General features: G+C 38.2%; 1 long non-coding RNA gene across 8 annotated transcripts in view; it reads left to right on the plus strand.

Annotated features, from left to right (window-relative positions):
- Positions 1 to 233: 233 nt before the first annotated feature.
- LOC149805603 (uncharacterized) overlaps positions 234 to 23,204 on the plus strand; it is a 35,691-nt gene continuing 12,720 nt past the window's right edge. For 3 of the 8 annotated variants that reach the window (XR_016419708.1, XR_016419712.1, XR_016419710.1), the window contains exons 1-3: positions 236 to 1,282; positions 1,803 to 1,929; positions 6,199 to 9,107. This is a non-coding gene — a long non-coding RNA (uncharacterized LOC149805603). Of the gene's footprint in view, positions 1,283 to 1,802; positions 1,930 to 6,198; positions 9,108 to 23,204 lie in introns of all 8 variants that reach the window. The other 5 variants (XR_016419711.1, XR_016419714.1, XR_016419707.1 and 2 more) reach the window with 5 other exon arrangements.

Consider the following 23,204-nt stretch of genomic DNA (forward strand, 5'->3'; position numbering starts at 1 on the left):
ACAACGTTACATTATAATAAGTAAACAAGGGTAATATTCAAAAATGTGATTAAACGGGGAGGGGGCTGGGGCGCCAATTGTATAGTTCGTCCCCGGGCGCAAAATATCATAGCTACGCCTCTGGGTATAATAGAGACCCCCCCCCCCCCCCCCCGAGTTTGCCACAGAGCGCTCGTGTAATATACGGTTTAATACAAAATACATGATTGTGGGCAGGAATATACAAATGTTGGTCGATATACATGATCGTTGGTATCTATTCAAACGAGGGCCATGAAATACATTAGCAAATTCCTACAGTATTTTAAGGCAGGCGATTACGAATTATTTAAACTACGTTTTTCATCTGTCACAGATTTTATAATCATTTTGAAGTGGCTGCTTTATCTCGAGGAAAACGAGCGGTAAGTGTTATACAAAACAAAATCTTAATAGCAATTTGATCACTTTTGCGTCATTTGACAGTAAGAATAGTAATAAATAGAGGATAATTTCTTTTCCTACGTTAGGCCTAATACCTGGTATGTTTTTTAGTGTGGTACACACACAAAAAACAACCCCAAAACAACACTAACAACATTTTAAAAAACCCACAAAAACGAGTGCCGTGCCGAAGCCACGGGCTGAAATGCTTTATTATCATTTTTTTTTTTTATTTATAGCATCAATCACATATTGAAATATATACAGTATTAGCGTTGGAAAAGAAAGTTTTCTTTTTGTTATATTTTTTTTCTCACCCTAGCGAAACACTTTCTGCAAATGACCTTAATACAGAAAAATAATAAATTAACCTAAACCACTTTGAATGTCGACCGTATCTTTTATTTACACGGCATCATGCGCGGAAGAAAATACCAACTGAACCGGGATTTCAGACAGCAGATGAATTGAAGTTGATTCATTGAACATCATTAGCAATTGTACAATCAAACAGATGCAACAATGAAAAGTGGAACTATGAAAAATCGAGAATGTTAGATTTTCGAAGGATTTATTCCGAATCATTGTCTGCTAATAGAGAATTCATGTCAGTTGCTGTGTCGGCGATGCCCACACAGCGCGCCGTCCAAATGTGAAGTTGCGTTTTGCTGACAGACATAACACTGTGCCATAATTTATCTGATGGTATGTAAAGAAGCTGCTTAAATTATAGTATTTAAAAGTTTCTTCATTTTGTAAGAACTCAATAAATTAATTCTGGTTTGAAAGACAAGATGACGGTAAAACTCAGAAGACGTAGCTGTACAGTACCGTTGGTGTTGGAGACATCATAATAAAGGTAACTGCGTTAACTTCGCTTTTTGTTTGGTAATTTCTTGGATATTATCTTTTGCTGATCTTCTTTGAGCTTGGAGTAAATGTTACATTCTGAAAATTTTTATTTGCACTTATCTGCTTAATATGTATTGCTGGGATATCATATAGAATATGAAGTCAGTATAATGGTACTATATTTTACATATTTGAATGATAAAAGACTGGTAAATGATATAAAGATAAACTACAAAATAAATAATTTGCCCATTATCCCAAATATGTTAATTAAAACAAACATTGAATGTAAATTCAGATATAATGAGCAGTTGTAAGAAGTAAGAAATAACATTTTATCCATTGAACCTGTTATGTGTTATCATCATCAGTTTTAAAATAAACACATGGAGACAAGTTTGCTTAAGTTCTAAAATTAACACACACACACACACACACACACACACACACACATATGGTATTTTAATCTAATACATAAATGGTGACATTGATATATGCAGACCAATAGTTTTTTTTTTCTTCTACAGATATAAATTAAAAAGCCTAATTCTGAGAGTTTCACCTACAACATTCATGATGGGAAAGGGCCACTAATTAAGAGCTGACATATGTGGAAGAAAAATACCATCCATGTTGAAAAGGGCTAGAAGTAATGTGAGAAAACATAATTTATCAATCTTATTTAACATATTGTTGATATTTTATCTCAACTGGTCAAAAGGCTAAGTGGGTTTATGTAATGGTCCAGAGTATGTTATTTATTTCACATCCCCTTCTGTCTTTCAACAGTAAGAAATTAGTTACTTTGGAGTCCATAGTTCTGATCAATTTGTTTATATAAAACTTGGTTTTGGGCTTAAATCAACATCTTGGATAAATCTAATAATGAGCAAAATCCAAGTATATACATGTGATCATGTATAAGATTAGTTGAGTTTTTTAACCAGCCTAAAAGCCATACTTCCACAATATAGGCTAAAATCATTAAGTTGTCTTTGAAGTTTGATAAGTGTTAACCATTCATAATAATAAGGTGATCTTTCATCTGAGTATGTTACCACCGCATGCAATATTTATACATGTAGTGCAGTTTTTACTAAACTTAGAATACATGCTTATATAAATGAGATCTAGATTGAAGAAGTGAAGATGCATACAAATACATGAGCTTATAACCACTACTGCTGATTCAAGTTTGATCATGCTTGGCCATTGGGCTTATATAGTCAAGTTTCACAATGATGCTTATTATGAGTGTGATAAAGGTATGGTAGTGAAGTGACCTTGCATCTGATTGGCAGAGTTTCTTATGATTTGCACAACAGTGTTTATGATCCAATTTAGATCTGACTTGTTTAATTATTTGCTTGTATGTCTGAGGCTATAAGCACAATCTATGCATATAATGTGGTGGTTCTACATCTCACTAGCCATTCTTGCTACTGCTCTTAAAACTATTTCTCATTAATTTTATCAGACTTGGTGAATAGATTTATCTCATCAAGATATAGCAAAAGAGCAGTTTTGTAAAAAAAAATATTCATTCATATTAAACTCAAATTCTGCATCTGATTGGTTGACCTTGCAAATACTATAAGGGCTCTATTTCTGACAAAAATATTATTTTGATCTAATGTAGCAGAAATGCTCATATGATCAAAACATTGAACATATTTTATGACAAATAAGAAATAGTTTTTCATGCAAATTTGATAAACATTGATAAATCGGTTCATATCATTAAAAGCTTGGAAGAGTTTGATTACATGCGAGACCATCACATATTAATCATTCTTTATTTAGAGAATTATTTTTGTCAGGATTTAGTAAAATATGTAAAATCAATATGGACTGGTTTTGTTGTGTACAGCAACACTAGTTGTTTACTGAGTACTGAGGGAATTGGAGTAAGGCAAGGGTACATTGCAGTAGGTAACCTGGTTGACTTGATAACAGGATTGTAACACAAACATTGTTATCAGGAGTCTAGCATACTAACCATTGATTCACTGCAGATCCTGCCCCCATTAGTTACCTTTTAATACATAAAGCATTTGGGTTTTTTATGTCACAAATCCCATAGGGATTAAAATTAACATCATAGGTCTCACTGGATAGTTTCGTATTTTGACATCCCTCTAATTTTTAAGGTAGAAGGCATGAACCTAATTATCACAAGCCTAGCATTTATAAATTTACACATAAGCTAAATCTATAATGTGGTTCAGATTTACTTTGAGTTAGGCATGGAAATAGGTTGGCTTGTTGGTGACTGCCTGTCACAGTTAGATGAGCATTGGAGATCATATGCGTAACTTAGTCTGCAAATGAGCTGCCGACTTTTATTTGTGTCTGCTGCAGAGGTAAATATAAAAAAATCTTGATGGTAGAGGGGTGATGAAAAGTATGCTAATTTGTTATAGTACTAGTGAACTTTATTCATGCATAAGGCACATACTGATTCTTTTAGTTGCCTTGTCACAGAAAAATATTGAAAACAGCTATTTCTAGTAAAAAATGAATGTAAAATGTACCTGCATCCTTTGACGCTACCAGAACCAAACTAAAAGCTCAAATTTGTGCAGCTGCTTTTGCTCATCACAAACATAATTGGGAGTATAACTGCTAACCCTACCCTCTAGCACACATTTAAGATCTTTAGAGTTTTTAAATACAGCCAGGAATTACATCACAATTAATACTTCCAGTTCAGTACCCACGAATGTAGTTCTAGTCTATTTTCAGAATATTTTTTCCTCTCTCATTTTGGTGGTGATAGAAGAGTTTTATTTATGCATTTTTGGTAGGGATTTAAAGGTAACTGTTTATTCTTGATAATATGAGCTCAGGGTGTTGTTGTCTGTATGTATTTTGGCGACAGTGCACAGTGAGTAATAAGGCCTTGGTGATGATCCGGAAGTGAAATACGTGTTCTGGTTACATGCTGTTATGTTGACAGTCAATGATCTAAAAAAAGAGCAGGTCAACCTTTGACAAGAACTTCACCGTGAAGTCATCTTTGAAGGTATTTTAGATTAATATATGATTTGCATTGATTGTCACACAGTGGAAAGGTCAGTACTGAGAAACAAATGTAGAGAACATATAGTAAAATTAATTGTGTACTATGTCCTGTCAGGGCAGTATTGGAGCAAAGTTTAAATTGGTATAAAATCTTTATTATTAATGATAGACACATAAAATTTTAATATGTCATGTATATTGACTGTTAAAATATAAAAATGAAATTAAAAGTAAAAAATTAATTTTTATTTTAAAAATTTTAATAAAATTTAAAAAAAAATAAAAAAAAAAATTAAAAAAACCCTAAAATGCACATATATAATATTTTTGGGAATCATATTAAATGTTATCAGCATGTATGTATTCCTACACCATATAAAAGCTCCAATGTTGGATTTTTGTCACATTTTGTCAGAGAAAATATCTTTGTAGTCAAAATGAGACCTTCATTAAAAATAAATGAAGACAAAATTATAATTTGTATTGGCCATTCAGACTATTTATTAGGGGTCCAATCAGTTAATTTATGTGTTTACGATGGGGTCACTTCCTGAGTAACAAACGTCTGCTTGTATAGCCTTCAGTAATTCTTTATAAACATAGTTATAAGGTATTTAGTGAGAGGACAGCGATGAAAACTTTATACTAGAACCTACTCAAGTTCTCTACTAAATCATTTTAAGCTGTCTGAGAATGAAATACTGGTCAAAGGGATAAAATATGCTTCCCCCAGGTATATTTACCCTTGGATGTAAGAAAAAAGCAAAATGATGTAAGTTGAATACAAAATGCATTCCATTTCATTGTTCAGTTAGGTTAAGATATTATTGGTGTAGTGCGGTATTGTGGCCTATATGATGTTATGGGAATTCTAATGATCCATCTTGCTTTATGCATTATTAATTACTATTTGTTAACTGACACTCTAAAGATTACATAAGAAGCATTCAAACAAATTATTTGAATTTAACTTTGTGCATGGTTACATATCCCACATGTACAAATATCCATCCATTTTAGAATGTTTGGGATCAAAAGTTCACATTCAGTACATCATATAGGCTGACATTGTACCTATAGTGAACCTGTAAAGCACATTTATGGCTATGTGCACTGAAAATATCCCAAAATGTTATTTTCATCATGAATATGCCTATGTATGGTAACATATTTCAATTTAGTACTTTGACAGAGTGCGGTATTGAAACATCAGCTGATATCTGATTCCACTCAATCAATGAGCTTAATAATTGGTAACCAACACTCTTCAAAATACCATATAAATGTTCAAATAGATCATTTGAATTATGTTTGCACATTTGATCTTAACAAGTACATTGTATATGTCCCACATATGCAAATTTCCATCCTTGTTTACAAGTTTTGGGGATGAGAATTTCACATTTAGCTGATGATATATGATTTATTGGTGCTTATAGTTGATTTGTATGACCACATTTGGCTGTATTCACTTGCAATATCCAAAATTGTTATTTCCCTCATGAATAAGAATGCTTATAGTAATACATTCTAATTTAGTACATTGTCACTTGACTTCCCTGTATACTGGTATGCAATAATGTTTACACCAATGATCAAACCTCACCACCCCAACATTGCCTTAAACTTTATGATACATAGTCTACCTGATTAGTTATTTAACTTGTAAATGGCTAAATGTGCTTCTAGAAACCTCATATACTTTTAGGATGAATTTAACACTTTAATACATGGCCATTGCTTCACATTTCTGAGTGTCACTCTGTCAAGTTTAATATTTTCCCCCATGCTTGCAACCTTAATGTTAATTTGAAATCACCATATCTAACACATTTTAACTTAATTTACATAGATCTTACTGTTTTCTAGAATTAAGTGAAACATATTGTATCTTTTCAGGTCTAGCCTGGTATCTGGAACAAAGTGTTAGAGTTGGATCAGCTTGGAAGCTCTCCTGAGTAGTCTGGTGATAATAGCATGGTTTCATAAGGGCATGTGCAGTGTACTGCCATAAGTGACCAAGATTAGTTCATATCACCACACTGATATATGGCACCTCAAAGACATGGCTTAGGTTTTCATGAGAGAGATCAGCACCATTTTTCAGTAAAGTAGAACCTCCCTAGAAACTATTTTCCTATCCCATTGCCACCTTTTGTTGTTATCGACATTGAAATGGAATGCATTTTTGCTATAAAACATGGTAGTGGTCCCATTAGAACTTTAAATCTGAATGTGCTATTAGTTATGGAAACAACTGCCTAAGTACCTGACACAATAAATGTGGAACATAGCACCTGTCAGTGTTTCTTTAGTGTGTACACCTATATGCATCTGGACAGGCATATTGCGGTTTGCTGCCAAAATCACTATGAGCTATGATGCTTCACTACCCCTGGGGAAAATGTTATCAGTTATATAGACCCAAACTACCATTTGTTTAAATATCATTCATTAGTCAATTTTTCTGTCTAAAATTTGTCAAACTGTGTTTTAAAACTTGTATGAAAATTTAAGTTTTCAATAAAATTTAGTTTTTAAAATTTAAATGTTTATTTAATTTGCCATTAAAACTGAATTTATCAACATTTGTAACTTTGAAACATATTTTCAGACAGGGCTTATCTTGTATCACAATTAGGTTTTTACTGCATTGAAAAATTCCTATAATTAAGGAAGATGTAGCAAATTTAATTTTGGTTTCTCAAGAGCACTTGGACCAGAACTTGCACCCTGTGGAACACCAGCACTACATACTTTCTGACAGGTGTCACATGTTTTCCTTGCAAGGAAATTCAAAAAAACTTCATGTATAAAGTTGAAATAGGTATAGCATGCAAATATAAAAGTTTGACTAAAATTGGCGTAAAACATGGAGCCTGTCAGGAATTACATCACAATTAATACTTCCAGTTCAGTACCCACGAATGTAGTTCTAGTCTATTTTTAGAAAAATTTTTCTTCTCTCATTTTGGTGGTGATAGAAGAGTTTTATTTATGCATTTTTGGTAGGGATTTAAAGGTAACTGTTTATTCTTGATAATATGAGCTCAGGGTGTTGTTGTCTGTATGTATTTTGGCGACAGTGCACAGTGAGTAATAAGGCCTTGGTGATGATCCGGAAGTGAAATACGTGTTCTGGTTACATGCTGTTATGTTGACAGTCAATGATCTAAAAAAAGAGCAGGTCAACCTTTGACAAGAACTTCACCGTGACGTCATCTTTGAAGGTATTTTAGATTAATATATGATTTGCATTGATTGTCACACAGTGGAAAGGTCAGTTCTGAGAAACAAATGTAGAGAACATATAGTAAAATTAATTGTGTACTATGTCCAGCCTTCTAATTATACAAGTTTCATTACATTGGTCAATAATTAGTCACATGTGATGACACTTGTAACTAATCAAACCACAGCAACTGAGAGAGACTAAGCACTGATATTTATATGGTACAGTGGCAATATACAGTCTGTCTGCCGCAACACATGAAACAAACTGGACAAATCTGAAAGCCTTGAATTTGACTTTATTTATCTGTTTGGTAGAACAGAACCTGAGTTGAAAAGCTTTTAAAAAAAGACCTTGATATCAAACCTAATAATAACTGCAGGAGTTATATTATGGATAATTAACCAATCTCTCAGTTTCAAACTGGGCATTCTATCCCATGGGGTTCTAAATGTAAACCAAGTGTAACTGATATCCTAATGAACTGTAAAGACCATAGCAGCACAACAGCAGGGGACCAGATATGTCCAGATCCAGAAATCATAGACCAGTTTCAAACTGATGATGAACCACATAAAAATTACACATCTGCTAGAACTTATGTTATGAAGATAACTTAAATTGCATTATTATTAATCCTCCTCCTCACATTCATCATAATTGAGATGCATCATATATGTTTTATTGTAAAATAGTTTATGCAACATAATTCAGTGAAGACCTTTGCTGCCAATTTACCAGTGAACCATTTGTTTCAGTGAACATATTGTATGTTGTAACAAGGAGCATCATTTAAACATTATGATACACTTATCATACCTGTATATGAAATCTTAATACTAACACTTATACTTGCAATACTACTACTAATAAAAACACCTGCATTGATAATTTGATTATGTTCAATTGGACTTGTATCTAAATGATCACCAGCTGTATGAAAAGACATATTTTAATATATAGATATTGGATGGAATACTAGTTACCACAATTGAATAGTCATATGATAAATGATATATTATTTTAAACAATTTATATTTGCAGTGAAACATACTTTTACATTATTTTCCCTTAAATTTCATTTATAGAGCAGTATACTCTGCATTCATTAAATTACTGAAATGGTTAATAATACAACAACAAATACTGCAACTTCCAGAATCACAAAAATCAAAAGATAGAAACTTCCCTACATGTATCAACAGTTGTCACTTAATAGACAGAACTATGAAGATTTAGAATAGGATGTTAACAAATTAGGTATTCAAGTTAAAAAGAAAAAAATACCAAGTAAGCTTGCTACCAAAAAATCAAACAATAACAGTGCATTTTAGTACATTCCCAGGAAACAGAATATATGATTTTTCTTAACTTGATCTGATACATCTTAAATCTATAGAAAATGATTCATATTGTATGACTAAAATATTATGTAAACAAAAATTCCATCACTTTTTTCAGATGCAACATGCATACCCCAACCCATCCTTCTTGATCATAAAGTATACCAGCATTCCACTATAAGATGGGGAGCTGTAGTGGCTCAGTGGTTAGCTTTATGGACCTGTGAAATAAGGTAGGTTCAAATTCTACCATCAGACCAAACTGGGTTAGCTACCATGGTGTGTCCTTGGGCAAGGCACTATACTTAAAGTGCCTTGGCACTAAATAACTTACTTGTGTTGGTTTACCATAAAAGGCCAAACCAAACACAAAAAAACAACAACTTTAAAATATGAGTTTTGTCAATACTAAGTAAAGGAAAATCATACTGAAGAAATGTTTTTGTTAATACAGTTTAATGGATCTAAAAAATCTCTTTCTTCTGCAGGAGTTTAAAATGTTAAATTAAAAAGGTCATGGTACACATTGCTTTGTTCGTACACATCAGGCTCCGTAACCCATATCCAACTAAAAATTTTAGTAGAGTCTGAATAAAACATATTTTAATCTGGATGATAATATTCTTTCTCCATTCACCATTCATATATTACACCACCAAGATTGATCCAAATAAGATTACATTTTACTATAACACTGAGGATGAGTATGCCTCTTAACAACTGACAAATGTGGAGAGAATGGAGTTAAACTGAACTTTGATTTCTTTTCAACCATAGCACAAGATGATCATTTATTATGAAAAAACCTGAATAAAGTTGGAGTTCATAACCATGACAGTCTTGATATAATATAAATTCAATATATTATTGTTGTCTTGAGGTATAGTTCTGTATATTACAATCTCACACAAGATCAGGGTATATTTTAGTACCATACAGTTAATTCGGGATTGTATTAATACCTATTCTGGTGAATGAACATTAAATAAGATTTACTATTTTGGAACCAGTTGCAATAAAGTTTACTAAACAAGAGAAAATATGACTTTACTATAATATCTAAAATGTAAAATCTGCAAACAGAATACTTGCTTGACTTTACACTTCAATTATTTATTTGAAATGAATTTATACAAATGGCATTAAATTGGGTTTCAGGCTGGTAATGACAATGGTAGTAGTGAATAGGGACGGTCTAGGGACTAGGGAACTTCCATGTCAAAAAGGGTATATCCACTCTGGGGACTATGTAATTTAACATGGGAGAAAAAAAAATATCCATTCTAGGGACAAGGGGAATTTAACATGGGAGAAAGAAAAAAAACTAGTCACTCTAGGGACAAGGGAAATTGAACATGGGGAATAAATCGTGGGACTGTCATGGGACTAGGGGAAATGGAACAGGGTCGGGACCCTATTTTAATAAGGTCCCGACCTGATGGGTCTATGAAAATGGAACAGGCGAAAATTGAAACAGGGAGGGGTCTCTATTTTTTTATTATTTTTTTAAACAAAAAAATAAAAAAAGGGGTAGGCAATTGAAAGTCAAGATCTTTTCGAGAGATAGGAATGGCCCTGAAAAGGGCCTTTGGTTTTATGTTAATATACCCTTAACATAAAGGGCATCTGTGATATCTTCTTCTTGACCTTAGGCTGCGCCTGACTGCAGGACCATAGATTAAGACTCTTTTGAGGTATCCTTGATGCTCCACATAAGATTCTTCGCATCCACAGGCTGGTGTCTGTCCTGTGGATAACTGTCCAGTTGGATCGAACATACATTGGTATGTCCGTCCGGAACATCATCGAAGACACAAGCGTTGAAGATTGTACGTCGGTCCACATGTTGGGGTGCTGAGTAACAGGTGAAGGAATGCAGTGAACTGTACTTATTTATAGGGAGAGGAAGGATTGAAACGGATTGAGTTTGTTGACGAATCCAAACACGCGTTACAAAATTCAGTCAGCCCACGTCCAATCCGAAGAGAGCAGTCTGTGACATCACATAGTCTATATAGATTCGCTAGCGCCTGTGCGCAGTCAATCTAAGCGACAGTTTTTCAACATGACGGAAACTCAGAAAACGATCAATTGGGGTGCACAGATGGTGGAGACTACCCAAGGGAACCCAGACTTACTTTCAGAAGAGGTGAATTGGGATTTTGTGGATTTTTTTACCTTGCAAGAATTTGTTCCTGAACCTTCGTCACCTTATCCTTCATTACCGCACATGGACAATTTTAGACAGAGACAGAAAGAAGAATTGGAGAAATTTATACAACAGCAAAAGGAAGCGGAACAAGCTTTTCTCCTACAGCAACAGCAGCAAGAAGAAGAGGTAAGAAAAAAACAAGAAGAAGAAGAAGCAGCAGCAAAGAAACAAGGGTGTCAAAATCAAACGGTCACGGTACTGTTAGACATTTTAGCGGAGTTAAGAAGTCTGAAACAAATGTATCAGACTTCTTTATTACGGCTGAAGAGAATACGACCTTCCCAAGCTAAACACTCCAACCCTGTGACTACGCCTACCGCACCACCCTTAGTGATTTCAACGAAATCATCATCAACAGTACGCAGTCCAGAATTAGGCCTTGGCCGTGGCAAAGGCTTAAGACAGTTAAAGTTGATTGTTTAAACTCACCCCTTACACCAAAAAAGGCCCTTTTCAGGGTCATCCACGTCTCTCGAAAAGAGATAGACTTTCAATTGCCAATAACTAAAAATAATCATTTTGCCCAATAGTACCTGTCTGTGTATGAGTGTGCGTGAGTGTAGGTTCTTATTTTAAAATCAAAACCCAAAGACACTTACCTTTTATAATTAATTTATTCTTTTATAAATATTTACAATTCACAATTCACAACAGAGCACTTTAAAAAGTTCATAGACTTATTCTGTCTCATTGTTCACTCTCTGTTTTTTTAATTTCTTCACGTCATAGTCTTTTCCTCCTCTTCCTCCTCACTTTATTCCCTTCTTTTCTTCTTCTGTTTCTTTTTCTTCACCTGTCTGTTTTCTTCCTCTTCTTCTTCCTCTTCCTCTGAAGAATCCCTCTCTTCTTCTGACTCCTCTTGTTTCTTTTGTGGGCAGTCTGGTGACCAATGTCCTTTTTCTTGACAATAATAACAGGTATCTTGACTTTTGTCTCTTCTAACCCCTTTTTTTTCTTTTTTGACGGTCTGGACACTCTGAAGACCAATGCCCTTTCTTCTGACAGATATAGCAAGTATCTTGACTTTTATCTTGAAAGGAAGGAGAGTAGTCCGTCGGCTGGTCTGAAGAGAATTTTCTAATGACCCCTCGCAAAGCTCTGATGAAACGTTCGATCTTGGTAGTCTCTTCCATCGTTGTGCTCAGTTTGAGAGTGAACTGAATAGTGAAAGGACAAGACACATACCCTTTATATACGCTGGTCTGCTATGACTATACATTAGTCCATGGTGTTTAAACTTTAGTCATTTGACCTTTTGCTATCGAGATGAAATGATCCAATTCATTTGAGAAGAAAGAAGAAGAAAGTAAGAGGCAGAAACGTGATCTATCGCCTCGTACCAGGGCTGAAGTCTTGGTACAAATTCATGCCAGTGATTTTGAAGAGGACATGAGTGAACCAGAATCCAAACCCTCTAAACAAAGTTTACCACCCTTAGTCAACCCTGAATAGTACTATGACATTCGAGAGACGGAAAAGCGTCCCTCTAGAAAATTTAGAACTACGGCTTACAAATACACAGTGAAGTTTAAAGATTTCAAGTCTGAAGTACAGTTAGAGAAAGCAGAAGGTTTCATCACCGACATGTGGGATTCTTTGCTCACCACACTCAAGCGACAATGTCAACCCAAAGAAGATGATCGCTTGAGACTTTCCATACAACATGACGGCTTGAAATCCCCTGTTTGGATCGAGTTTAGCAGCCCTGCAGAATTGACCACTCCCAAAGTCATGGACAAGATTCAACACGTGCAACAATCTAATGACCAGTTTGACATCACTGATGGAAAAGCCACACTGGACATGACCCACGTCTCTCCTCCTCAAGGGACCGGACAATGCAGAAAGACCTTATTGGTCAACAACCTTCGCATTACCAAAACAAGTCTTGTCCAAAGACTCATAATTTCTCCGGATACGATGGACAGTTTCTTTTGAGATGCTATATGGAACGTGGCACCGAGCGTCCTAAAGTCACTTTGAACGGAGCCAAAATCATTTTCTTGCAAGTGGGACAAGTGCAGTTTAAAGATTCCATGAGCTACTTAGCCATGCCTTTGAGTCGAATGCCTAAAATGTTTGGAATGACAGAAATGGCTAAAGGGTACTTTCCACACTTTTTCAATACAGAAGCCAATCAACACGCCGTTCTACCCCATTTGCCTCAGGCTCACTATTACGACCCTGACAACATGCGTACCGAACGAGAAACTTTCTACGCTTGGTACCAGGCTCACGCCTCCGACCCTTTCGACTTTCAGGAAGAAATGCTAAAGTATCGTCATTCCGACGTGGACATTTTACGGCGATGCTGTGGAAAATTTCGAGAACTGTTCATGGAACACGGAGGGGTTGATCCTTTGAAAGAAGCTTGCCCCATTGCCAAAGCGTGTTCCTTAGTCTACCGACAACGATTCATGCTTGAAAACACTGTGGCTGTCATCAGTCCTCAAACGACCAACTATGTCAAACGTCAATACTCGGTCAAAGCCCCATGCTGGTTGCATTACTTGTGCGACAAGGAAGACAAATGGATTCAGCCTGCCCGCAACGGACAGGGCGAAAAGATCATCGGAATGCATTCGGTCGATGGCTGGGACTTAGAAAACCCCAAGATCATGTACGAGTTTAACGGTTGCTTATTTCACGGATGTCCCGTCTGTTACCCTGACCGCGGCACTAAAAAACAGTTCTTACAACGAACCATGGAAGACTTGTACCAGGCCATTTGTCAGCGACGCCTAAAGTTAGAACAGGAAGGATACCAAGTGGTGGAAATGTGGGAACACAAATACGATCACCGTTTGAACACCGATCCCGAGTTTAAACGCCTCATGGAAAGTTACCAGTTCATGGACCCCCTGAACCCGAGGGATAGTTTGTACGGAGGAAGGACCAATGCCACCTGTTTGCTGTACCAAGCTGATGAAGAGAAAGGAGAAGAAATCAAATACTTGGACGTGTGTTCACTGTGTCCCTACGTGTGCAAATATTGTTGCTTTCCTGCAGGGCACCCACAATTGTTCACCGAACACATCGACCTAAAAAACATGCGACACTACGAAGGCTTGATCAAGTGCAAAGTTTTGCCGCCCACGAACCTATACCATCCTGTCTTACCTCGCCATTGCCAAGGCAAACTTATGTTTCCTTTGTGCCGTACTTGTGCTGAAACGTGCAACCAAGATCAACCTTGTCATCACACCCAGGAAGAACGGGCCTTGACGGGGACATGGGTCAGCGTAGAATTGTTCAAAGCTCTGAACATGGGATACCAACTGTTAGAAGTGTACGAAATTTGCCACTTTCCCAAGACACAATAATTCCACAAGGGTGACCCCACGGAGAAAGGCATTTTCGCAGACTACGTGGATGCCTTTTTGAAACTGAAGCAAGAAGCCAGTGGCTATCTGTCCTGGTGTCACACTCCCGAAGACCAAAAGACATTCAGAGAGAAATTCTGGGCACAAGAAGGCATTACTTTAGATCATATTGAGAAAAACGAAGGCAGGCGATCGTTTGCCAAAGTGATGTTAAATTGCTTGTGGGGTAAAATGGCACAATGACCGTGTTTACCCAAGACGGAGTATTTGACCGAACCTTCCCGCTACTTTCAGATGATTCACAACAAAGCCAAATTCATGAAACACGTGGACGTCGTTCGTGAGGATTTGATCTTGGTGAATTACGAAGAAGATCTGAACTTTGTAGAAGATGACCCCTTTGGAAATGTCATCATTGCAGCTTACATGACAGCTCATGCTCGCTTAAAATTGTACGAAGCTTTAGAACTGTTAGGGGAACGTGTCTTGTACTTTGACGTGGCCAGTTGCATTTATATCGATCACCCGAGTCAACAACACCCTGACATCGAAGGAGACCGTTTAGGAGCCTGGACAGACGAGCACCCCGATGACAAGATTCTAAGTTTCGTCAGTGGTGGTCCCAAAAATTATGGCTACGAATACTGTGACAAACAAGAAGTGCACACGAAGTGTAAAGTGAAAGGACTTACTCTGAATTATCGTACCAGTCGAGTGGTCAACTTTGGCGTATTGAAAGAAGCCTTGCAGTCTAGAGAAAGTGACCACCTATCAACCCAACAAGATTGTACGTTTACCCACACACCACATCGTCAGTCGACCCTTGGAAAAAGTCTATCAAATCGTGTAGCAGAAGCGAGTGCGGCTTCCCACCCACTTTACTTTGCCGTATGGACATGTCGGTATAAAACATTGGTTGTAAGAGGATAGCCACCCACCAGAAGGATGACTTCGCCACAGCAAGAATCGAGTGAGAAATTCAGCGAGAACTCCAAGTTCAAACCCTACCATTTTCCAGTCTTCTTACCTGACTATTGTGATTGTGCCCGTCGATTGGACATGTTTCAAAAATGGCCTACGGATAGGGAAGGATTACCTTCTTCGTATGTTTTAGCTAGAACAGGATTTGTCTACTTCGCACCCGAGTCAGGATTGGGATACGAAGTACAGTGTTTCGCTTGCGGACTGAAGTTACGAATGGATCTATTTATCTACAAAGATTCAGCTATTCTGGAACATACTCGATGGTCTCCGCACTGCCCTTACCTTTCAATGGCCTTTCCACCCATTAAACTACGGTACAATTATGACGGTACCTTAGAGACGGTACCTTCCAAAACTAGACGTAAACACATTGCATCCTATTTCATTGTTGTTTCTTTTCCACATAATAGCTTATTTTTTATAAAATGTTAAACTTTACTAATCTTTTTTCAAGATCACTTTAGTTTGCAAACATATATCTTGTCATTTATTGGCATTCTAGATTGAATTTTGTAAACTAGCTATAAACCTGACCTAATTACTCGATGGATAAACATTACATCTTTTAAAGCTGTGCACAGAATAGGCCGACATATCACGAGTCAGGAAAACATGGGGGTGGTATCCCCTGTGTCCAAAATTAATATCATTTTGAATAGAATATTCTAGTGACAATTGCCTCTTTTCAAATGGTAAGCATTGCTTTTTTCATTTTCGTCAATCTGTCAAATTCGGTATGCATTTTGCTTTGATATTTGAGATGGAAACCTTAGGTGCATAGAAATGTCAGACAGCATTGTACATCATGGATGGTGTCCAACCTACTTTTATGATCATAAAACAAAATCCCATTTTTTAGTTATGGCCACTGATTTAAAAAATATTCATCCAAGCTAAATATAATATTAATAATAATGAGGACTTTGTATAGCGCCTAATCTTTAGAAGCTCTAAGCGCTTTGCAACATTAGACAACATAAAAACATACACAATGATATGATTACAAAAACAAACACCATGAAATTAGAAAACATAAAAAACATGCTGAGAATATTTAAGGTAGTTAACATTATTAAGTCATTAAGTTTGTTTTTGTAGTCAGAATAAGTAGTTTTGAGAGCACTCTTGAATGGGATCACCGCGTCTTTGTGTCTACGTTCAGTGGGCAATTCATTCCATGTTGCTGGGCCCTGGTATGCAAAAGAATGCTGTCCATGTGACTTTGTTTTCATAGTGAGAATAATGAGTATATGATTGTCGGAAGAGGAGTGTAAGTATCTTGCTTGTGTGTACACATAGGTGAGGTCGGATAGGTATGTTGGACTAGAGTCTGTCAGTGAAACGTAGCACAGAGAACTAATGTTGTGTTTGATTCTGGATCGAATGGATAGCCAGTGTTGGGTACAGAGCAGCGGGGAGGTGTGCTCTGATTGTGGTACTCTAAGTATGATCCAAGCAGCTATGTTTTGAACTTTTTGAAGTCTCTGCAGTAGATATTAAGATGAACCAGACAGAATTGAGTTACCATAGTCCAGTCTTGAAAGTAGTAATGAACACACGAGTGGTTTAGTGGCATCAACTGAAAGATATCTGAGAATGGAGCTGATGCGTCTCAGCTCAAGATATGCAGCCTTGCATATGTTCATGACATGTTGGTGCAATGTGAGAGTACTGTCCAGAGTAACACCTAGGTTTTGTACTGATTGTGTGAATTTAATGTTGGTGTTGCTGATATTTATTGTGTGAGGTAAAGGATGTGAATGAGAAAGTCTTTGTGTTGTAATCAGAATGGCCTCAGTTTTATCATCATTCATCTGCAGCTTGTTACAAGTCATCCATGATTTCACATCAGAAATGCACATCTCTTCACCTTGGATGGTAGCATCAACTTCAGTTGGGTGGCTAGATTTGTATATTTGGGTGTCATCAGTGTACAATTGGTGAGACACTGGATGATGATCTATGACACTTGAGAGCAGCTGAGTGTATAGAGTGTAGAGAACAGGTCCAAGAACAGACCCCTGTGCAACACCACAACATAGATCAACTGGGCTGGAGTGTAATCTGTTTGCAGACATAATTTGTGTCCTGTGGCAAGGGCGATATGCAGATTGTAGATTGCTAAAAAGACTGTTTGAATTCAGACAAGATGCAAGCTGGGATTGAACAACCTTTTGTAAGATTTTTTATATGAATTAGCAGCAGAGGGGGCGAATCGGACATTTTGTCCAATCGTTATTTTGCTTAATTATTACTTCTGCACTCAGCGGATCCGGTGTAGTCAGCGCCTGGTAAAAAAAAAACGACGACGTCGTTGGGGGATCGTCGCGTCGTCATTTGGTTTAATTAACACCTTCTGCGCGCCGATCCCCAGCGTCGTCAGCGTCCGGTAAGCACATCGACGACCGCGTCGATGTCATCGCCCCCTCTGCTGCTATGATCTTACAAACAGAGTGATCACTAACTCCTCCTCTTGCAGATCAATTAGGTTATTTGACTGATCGGTAATTCTAAAATTAATTCTCGTTAAAAACCGATCATGGCATCGCATATAGACCGGATTAATCGGACTCTCAACGATTAAAAATCCCGGAGGGGCTGTTGGTGAAAACGAATAAAGGATATACCCCTGTTGAGCTTGATTTGATTGCTTGGTATCCACCTGATAACTCCCTTCGATAACATCACACACTAGATTGATCGCTATCACTGATGCGATATTTACGTTGTATGGAGCAATATGCCTACCACCATCTCCGTTATCGTGTCTGAGGATAGTTGATGGGGGGGGTGTCCGCGGGTGGATTCTCAGGCCATCCTAGTATGGTTCTTATTGAACTGTTATAAATATCAACCATATACCCCGGTGTGCTTATTTCAATCGTCGACGATAACGTCGGTTCATGAACCGTAATAGCGATTTTTGATTCCTTTCCTGTGATCGATTTTATTCTGCGTTGAAATTCTTTATTGATTTGCTCTATTTGGTATGACCCAGTTGGTATTGTAACCTCCTCCCAGTCTGGGGTCCCATCGGGTTTATTTTTCCGTGCAAAAACCAGCGAGTTATTAGGTTGTTGTCCGTTAAATGCGTCCGCTCGAATATTAGGCCAACTGTGATATACTCGCAATTTTGCCAGCGCTATTTCCTTCACTGGAACCGGCGACGGGAAGTTCACACTGAATTCGGGTTTCGTTGACGTTATTGATATCATATTTGTTTGTACCGGAGTGGTGTTCTCCGCGATCCGCTGAAGTAATTGAAACCCTTCGGGGTTCAGCGACATTATTATTATTTGTTGTCTTTAGTGTCTAATTTCAACAACCAGGTGGTTTCGGCTTCCAGTTGAAAATCCTCGATTTTTGACATCGCGGAGCTATATAACTGGACCATCGTGGAGAATTCAACATCGGATACGAACAAATTATCAATCGATAACGAGATCAACCCGGATAATTTCGAGTATGCGTCGGATACTATTTGATGTTTTACTGTATACTCGTTGAGTTTTTTCTGAAAACACGATGATATCTTCCTAGTGATTGCGTTGGCGACTCCAGCAACTGTTGTCATCGCGGAGACAGCGATTGGAACAGCGATCGGGGCTATCGTGGTCACCGTGGATAAAATAACACCGGTACCGGCCACTATACCCGACACCGAGTACACGACCGCGTCGATGGCGGTTATTTTTCGGCGGTATTTTTTTATTTTTGCACGGTATTGTTCGGAAAGCGTTTTCAAGTTCGCGGAGAATTCTTTTGCGGTATCGAATCGATATTGATGTGACGTCGGTGATACCTCTGATTCAATTTCCTTGGTGGTCATTTTTATTTTAAAAGAACTAGTGTTTTTAATTACTTAGATTCGCTACAAATTCCACATACCATGTAATGTTTGCCCTAAATAGACTGCTATCAACGGCTTTAATTATAAACCGTTCGATTGTATCCTTGTCGATGATTGTTGATATTGTATTGTTAAACCCGGATGAACTCGGCGATGATATACTGAACTGCATCGCCGAAATCAATGTCAATCGATAAATACCCTTAACAATTGCGGTGACATCTATTGCATTACGCGTAGGAGTCCAATCGAATGATCCGTATTGAACCGTGTATACGCCACTGCCGATGATCCCATGAGGTGTTTTCATTTTTTCGAGTTGCTCTGTCATTCTAGGTAGTCTGTCCTTAATCGCTTCAACATCAGTTTTGATTGTTTTTATTTCCCCTCCATACGCGTCTACATTTTTTTTGTTCGCTTCAATATTAGTTTCGAGTTGCTCTGTTATTCTCGGTAGTCCGTCTTTAATCGCTTCAACATCAGTTTTGATTATTTCTATTCTCCGCAAATTCGCGTCTATATTATTCTTGTTCGTTGCAACATTAGTTTTGATTGTTTCTATTTCCCGTGTATTCTCGGTCATACTTTTTTTGTTCGCTGCAACATCAAGTTTGATTGTTCCTATTTCATATGTATGCACGTCTATACCTTTTTTGTTCGCTGCAACATCAGTTTTGATTAATCCTATTCCCCGCCAATACGTGTCTACATTTTTTTTGTTCGCTTCAATATCGGTTTTGATTGTTCCTATTTCCTGTGTATGCGCGTCCACACCCTTTTTGTTCGCTTCAACATCAGTTTTGATTGTTCCTATTTCCTGTGTATGCGTGTCCATATTATTTATGATCGTTGTAACATCAGTTTTGATTATTCCTATTTCTTGTGTATGCGTGTCCATATTATTTATGATCGTTGTAACATCAGTTTTGATTATTTCTATTTCCCGCTCATGTACTACTACACCATTTCTGTTCTCTGCAACATCAAGTTTGATTGTTTTTATTTCCTGTCCATACGCAGTGATATCATTTATAGTTGTTGTAATCTCATCCGGTCTGGTATTTTTTTTACCAAAGAATTTATCAAAGTTGTCATCGATCCTGTTAACATTTTTCCGTAACGAGACAAATTGGCCCGACAGCGTTGCAAAATCCAAAATAGCACCCATTATTGCTGCAAGATTTGGTTCGGTTACCGCCGGGGTCCCGAAAAAACTAGCGGTAGTGAGTTGTATATCGGTGATAGATTTTTTCACCTCGGTGACAGATTTTTTCACCTGCGCGTCAAGTTCGGTCACCGATCTATCCAACCTTATAAAACCGTCTTTGACTAATGTTACCGCCGATATATGTTCACCCGGTTTGAGTAGTCCGTCGCCGGTATACAACGCTATGGTGCCATCGGCGGCATCACGCTGTCGTATTAAAACGTCATTCAGCGACACATTACTGGATTTCAATTTACCCTGGCGGTCTTGAAATACAACTATTTCGCCCGGGTCAACACTTGTTAGATTCAACATATCAGCGATTTCATCCTCAATTAGTTTTTTTATGTCGGCGGCGGCCGTTTCCGTGGATTCTTTTAGCGCCGAAACCGGTCGCCCCCAGATATCAATCATCGTTATTGTAAATGTTATTCTCTAAAATCCGTTGAGCTTCTACGACCCCACTAGTATATTCGTTTACAACCATATGAGGTGGTTTTCGCGATGATGAAATCGCCGCAAGTACGTTCAATACCTCACGGCCACATATCGGCGGGTCGCTTAACTGCTGTGTTGGCAACGTGGAATAAAAAACCCGGGCTGAACACGCCCGGATATACCGCATGAACTCTTTCGGCGGGGCTAACCCGTATGAATCAAAATAGACGATTGCACGCGGATCAATCGCGTATGCAACCCAATGAGTTCCCGCTCCGGAGGACCCATCGAGGTTAATTATGCCGGTTTCAATATTCCTTGGTGCCGCCGGTAATTGATCCCTCATAAAAACACCTCTGAAGTTTTTTATCGCTAACGCGTTTGCGGCGTCTATTAAATCAAAATTAGACATTGGAGTCATTGACTCAGGAGTCATTGACTCCCGAGTCAATAAACGGTTCCTGGTAGTCTTAGACCCTTTCCCGAATACCATGAATACGGGGTTCCCGGTAGTCTTAGACCCTTTCCGGCTACGGGTCGTTTTTTTTTGTAGCCTTTCCCGGTTGCCTTCTTCAATGCCATTCCCGCCGCGGTACCAACGGCCCCCAACGCCGCCGCCTTAGCCACTGCTGGTGCGGCCGCGGCAATTAATGCCGGAATCGCAGCTAACAGCGGAAATATCCCACCGGTCTTTTCCATGTTTTTAATTGCTGCGGCCGAAAAATCTATTTGAACACCCTTTTTATTCTTCATCGCATCATTGAAATGTTTTATTTGACGCGCCGTCAACGATATCTTATGATTACCACCCGCCATCTGCGACGGCTTCAGCGTTATTGTGGTTCCGCATTGTTTAGCCGACTTTGATCGTAATTTCTTGACTTGACCATCAGTCAACTCTACACTGACGACACTATACGACATTTATTGTAAACGCGTTTTGTGCTTTCAATTACATGTTTTCCACTGGCGCATCAACGATTCTCATTCGTCCACCAACACCTTCTAGCAGCATTGATTTATCGCTGAGAATGACAGCAACCGCTCTATAATTAACACCACCCGGGGCTATACGAGCTCGGAAGTGTATATCAACGACGGATTGTCTCGTTAAATCAAGATGTTCCAGCGAAAAATAATAAATCGGATACAGGTTTTTAAAATCAAGTTGTGATATTTGCAAACCAGTGTCGACGTTTTGATCACGACCCATATACGACAGCAATCGATGGTACACACGTGCGATATGGTTGTCGCCGTAATTAAGCTGTATATCCTCGGATGGTTCCTGTTGTCCGTTTATTCTCAGCGAAACATCCCTGACTCCTAATTGATCAAATATCATATGACTGCGTTCTTGACTGCCCAATCGTTCCCTATTCTGTAGCGCTATGAATATATGACGCGGGGCTGAAACACCCTGTTTTGATGCTAGATGCCATGTAAACGTATCGGCGACGTTATCCTCTTTAGCATCAGTTGTTACCGCTAGCCAACTCAACAACGATTTTCCTCCCTGTTCCATAAATGCTAACAATCGTGCTTCCGTGGTAACTGATGGAGTCAGCACCGGCATCCACAATGCCATTTTAGTTAAAATGACTTTACCGGCAGCGACGCCAGCAGCATGCCATATTGCATTGTTATCATCGCCCCTTCGCGTCAGCGCGATTGTATGCTTAGCCCCATAGACAACTTTTCTGACATTTCTGCAGAATCCAAATATGTGATGGAGTGGAATCGCGCATGAAAACTTTCGGCGTGGTCCTTGCAACATTCCTACTCGTGCTGCGAATCCTAGATTGTAATCATTGTTGGTGCTTTTTATAATATTGAAATTAGCGCCTGGTCCTGCTCTGCGGTCTGGATTGGCTGCTTCAGCCTGTGGGTCAGTTGCGGTATCTCTTTCCACCAGCACGTTGATGTACTGAATATGGTCAGCGTTATTGGTGGTGTCCTTCGCAAACATCATAGATGGGCCCGCCGATCTTGTATAATCATCCGAGTATCTCGCTAACCCAATTATCGTTGTTGCAACATCAACCTCGCGTTCTATTGATTCAATTTCTCGCCCGTCAATAAGATATCTGGCGCTCTCAAATAACGCCATGATACCGTTGTTGACGAAGCCAACTCGAACACGATGGTCATCTGCGTATGGTGTATTATCGGCGGCATTTGTCACGAGTTCTCCCTCAATTTCGATAAACGCTTCACACGGCAGAAAGTATTTACTGGTATCTTGGACCTGAAGTTCAATTCGCGATCGTAGGTCGGGTTGCGCTGCATAATAAGAATAATATTGATAATCACGGA

The sequence above is a fragment of the Sinohyriopsis cumingii genome, chromosome 2, assembly GCF_028554795.1.
Source record: "Sinohyriopsis cumingii isolate HCF-2022 chromosome 2, ASM2855479v2, whole genome shotgun sequence".
Classification (NCBI taxonomy): Eukaryota; Metazoa; Mollusca; class Bivalvia; order Unionida; family Unionidae; genus Sinohyriopsis; species Sinohyriopsis cumingii.